We start from the raw sequence: 4,785 nt of genomic DNA on the forward strand, positions 1-4,785 counted from the left end.
CCCCCCCCCCCCCCCAATTTTCTTTGACGTAATTGAACATGGGTTCCCACAAACAAATAAAAGAAAATCAACTTCTTAGGTTGGCCGAGCGTGGACCGTTACATATGGTCAAAACAACAATTTCGAACATGGCTTGCAACAATTGGGCTGTTTAGAAGGGTGCAATTTCTGTACCATTCTCATGCCAATTTGAAAGATTTTGTGCCAAGAGAATGAAGCATCCCCTGTATGCCACATCTATGCCTTTGGCCAGATTATGGTGGCTCGATCTTGGCTCCGAGCATGGGCAGATGTTTTGCCTAACCATGAGTTTCAGCAAGGCATCTGCTTGACCATGACCACCTTAATCTACTAGACCATGACCACCAGTCTTAGTCTATGTGCATGGTTCTCAACTGAGGATTCATGGTAAGAACACCAGTTGTGTATCTACAACAGCAACAACAAAAATCAAATTTATGGTAATTCTACAACGTCCTAGTGTCATAATGGTGGTGACATTTCATGTCAATGAGTGAAAAAAACACTGCAGCATACCTTCACTGGATTTTTTTTTTTTTTTTTTGTAAACCACATAATATTCCAGGCCGGAATCAACAATTAACCAATTGCACCACATTCACTTAAGTCTTGTGCCATACATAACATCACTATGAGAAAGCAAGGCCAAGAAGACTGAGATTGGCTTCAAGGAGTGGTGGGGCAGCTCTTCAAATAATCTGCAGAAACCAAGCACATCACATCTTCAAAAAGCAAGAAACATTGTATCGGTTTAGGTCCGAAGAAAGCCAACAAAAAAAATTGTGCAGCAAAAATTTTGGTAAGTACTAATGCATCCTCGTGAACTAGCTCCATCTAGATGACCTGATTCAATGTAAACAAAAATGAGCAGACGTTGGTAGGTCAAAGACAGGACCTTTGCTCCTCACATCTCTAAAAACGATGATCCGCAAAGTGTAGGAACGTGTAAGCTGAATTTAAAAAATGGCGCCACAAAAATAAAATCCGGTTTCACCTTGACGTAAAAGACCCATTATTTTCTTTTTTTTTTTCTTTTACTGAAAACTCCATGAAATCACTTTATCCGGTGTCCTCACGCCTACCAAAACCATTAAATATGAAACACTTTAGCGTAATAATCCACTAACATTCAAGTTTTTTTAGGCATGGCTCCTTTTTTTGTTTTGTTTTTTGTAATTTTCTTGAGACAGTGCTGTGTGGAGGGTTAGCCTCACAGTAATAGATATCTATAAAATGCCTCGTTTCTCGCTAGTTTTGGCACCGCTCATGTCCCTGAGCCAGTGGAGGTCATTTATTAAAAGTGGGGGCACGACAGAAACTAGAGCAGTCGCGGCTCCGTTCGCAAACTTGGGCCTCTTTTTGCTGTCTGAAGTCGACGTAAAAACGTCCCGTGGGTATGCCACCGTGTGCCGTAAAAATTCCCGCGCAAAAAGCCAGGGTTGTTAGGTGATGTTGCTCGGGTTTGCCTGTTCTTTTTTTTTTTACATTTTGTTTTAAGATTACAGTACAGTTGCACACTTTTGGTAGATGCTTCAAAGCCATGCACCCTGAGAAGCAATATCCCCTTTTAATAAAAGGCTCACCAATCACGAAAATAAATACATAAATAAATCAATAAAAGAAAAACATACAATAAAATATTTCTGGCCCCTGCATGCATTTTTGTTTTGTTTTTTTGCATCAAATAATTGGCACGGGTTTAATAAATGCCCCCCATTATGTATGACTTGGCACTTCATTTATGAATACACGTGGTTTTCAGTCCGTTTCAGATCGTTCCTGAACAAACTTTAAACTCTAGCGATAGTTGGAGTGGTTTTGCAGAGATGCGGGTCGGGCGACCAATCGCATTGGGCACTGATTTTGAGGCAGGACTTTGCTCGTCCGGGGCATAGACTCTTACGCGCATAATAGTGAACGGGCATGCTTGCTTTCCAAAATTCACTGCAACTGTGTTTGTGGCACGCTATTGGTTTGTGGATTTTTGGAAGGATTCGGTCCTGGAGAGCTTTCAAGCCCAATTGAAGCCTCAGCAAAATAGAAGTATTTCAGCTGCACAAAAACACTTATAATTTTTTTGTAATAGAGCCTGATGCCCCGTGCTGAATAATAGAGCCAGGCACCAGTCCAAACTTTTCTCCCCGAAGGTGCAGATAAGGGCCCTTGTGCAACCAGTGGTCTCTCTGCTGCACAGGTCTGATACGCTCCCTGCTGAGTAATGGAGCCAGGCGCCAGTCCAAATTCTTCTCCCCAAGGCTGCAGATAAAGACCCTTGTGGAAGCATTGGTCTCTCCGCAGGGGTCTGATACGCCCCGTGCTGAGTAAGAGAGCCAGGCGCCAGTCCAAACTTTTCTCCCCGAGGGTGCAGATAAGGACCCTTGTGCAAGCAGTGGTCTCTCCACGGGGGTCTGATACGCCCCCTGCTGAGTAATAGAGTCAGGCGCCAGTCCAAACTCTTCTCCCCGTAGGTGCAGATAAGGTCCCTTGTGGAAGTAGTGGTCTCTCTACAGGGGTCCAATACACCCCCTGCTGAGTAATAGAGTCCGACTCCAGCCGAAACTCTCCCCACAGGCTTCAGAGAAGGAACCTTGTGCAATCAGTGGTCCCTCTGCACGGGTCTGATATGCCCCCTGCTGTGTAATAGACTCCAGTCTAAACTCGCCCCCCCCCCCCGGGGCTGCAGAGAAGGACCCTTGTGGAAGCAGTGGTGTGATACACCAATGCTTAGTCACAGAGCTCAGCAGGGCTCAGCAGGCACAGAGGTCTTCAATCAGCAAAGCTCATGCTCCCTGCTGATTGAGGAACTCAACAGGGGTGAGTTGGACTTCTGCAGAGAGACTACTGTTTCCACAGGGGTCCTTCTCTGCAGCCCGTGGAAGAGTTTGGACTGGCATTGGGCTCTATTACTCAGCAGGGGGCGTATCGGACCTCTGCAGAGGCACCACTGCTCTCACACAGAGCAGCGGTTCTTCTCTGCAGCCTGTGGGAGGAGATTCTGGAGAAGAGTATGACATTTATAAGTTATAGTTCTTATGCAGCCTGAATTAATATTTTTCTGAGATTTCAAGTGGGCTTAAACACTTTTAGAAAATTAGGCCATGCGAGCTTTAGCCAGATTCTTGGGCCTTGATTCACTATAGTTTGGAAAAGTCAGCAACATTAACAGTGTCAGTATCACTGAACATTACACTTGAACTAATAAAGTTTTCTTTTATTGAAATCATTAGCATTGTTTAAAATGAAGTTAGGCGGCATATTAGTAGATCAGTTCAATGCATTCACTGCAAATATTTCTATTGTCTTCAAATTACTTCTAAAAAAAAAATAACCCACCATACCAGGCATACTGGTTGGTGTTTTTTATTATCTATAGGGTCACGGGCATGTGGGCACTGCTGCTGTGCTAATAACAACCCATATACTCCAAGCAAAAGAAAAACCAGCCCATGTACCCATGACTATTGATGTTTAAAGAGCAAGGGTCTTAAAAAGCTAGCATGACCCCATTTAGAAGAGGGATAGAATCTTAAATTTCTTGGGCTTGGGTACCAGGCATATTGGTTGGCATTTCTTTTACATCTATAGGGTCACTGGCATGTGGGCAATGCTGCTGTATTACTAACAACCCATATACTCCAAGCAAAAGAAAAACCAGTCCATGTACCCATTACTATGGATGTTTCAAGAGCATGGTCCCAAAAAGCCAGCATGACCCCATCTCGAAAAGGGATATAATCTTACATTTCATGGGCTTGGGTACCAGGCATATTGGTTGGCACTTCGTTTACATCTAAAGGGTCACGGGCATGTGAGTACTGCTGCTGTATTACTGACAACCCATATACTCCAAGCAAAAGAAAAACCAGCCCATGTACCCCTATCTATTGATGTTTCAAGAGCAAGGGTCCCAAAAAGCTAGCATGACCCCCCTCAAAAAGAAAGCTAGTCTCTTACATTTCTTGGGCTACTACAGGAGATGGTCAAAGACTTAAGAGACTTACTTGTTGGACATCCCATTCCAAAATCATGACCATTAATATGGAGTAGGCTCTATCCTCCCATGGCAATTATTATGGAGTTGGTTCCCTACCCACATGGGCATTAATATGGAGTTGGTTCCCTACCCCCATGTGTATTAATATGGAGTTGGCTCCCTACCCCATGGGCATTAATATGGAGTTGGTTTCCTACCCCCATGGGCATTAATATGGAGTTGGTTCCCTACCTCCATGGGCATTAATATGGAGTTGGTTCCCTACCCTGATGGGCATTAATATGGAGTTGGCTCCCTACCCCATGGGCATTAATATGGAGTTGGTTCCCTACCCCTTGGGCATTAATATGGAGTTGGTTCCCTACCTCCATGGGCATTAATATGGAGTTGGTTCCCTACCCCCATGGGCATTAATATGGAGTTGGCTCCCTACCCCATGATCATTAATATGGAGTTGGTTCCCTACCCCCATGGGCATTAATATGGAGTTGGCTCTCTCCCCCATGGCCCTAGGGGTAACTTTTACGCCTGCAACAAGTTTTTTTGGGGGGGAAATAAAAATAAATTTATGAAGCACAATAAAGTGGAAACCGTAAGAGCACAAAACAAAGGGGCAATAGAATCTGCTGAACCTTATTTTTTTTAAATTATTATTAATCCTTTTAAAAAAAGTGGCACCTGAGGTGGTTGTTATACATTTTCAAACAACATTTATTTTAAAGCTTTTTGGGGGGTAAAAGGGGGGTGAACATTTTCATATATATATATGT

Source organism: Nanorana parkeri, unplaced genomic scaffold (assembly GCF_000935625.1).
Source record: "Nanorana parkeri isolate BGI_ZX_2015 unplaced genomic scaffold, ASM93562v1 scaffold81, whole genome shotgun sequence".
Lineage (NCBI taxonomy): Eukaryota > Metazoa > Chordata > Amphibia > Anura > Dicroglossidae > Nanorana > Nanorana parkeri.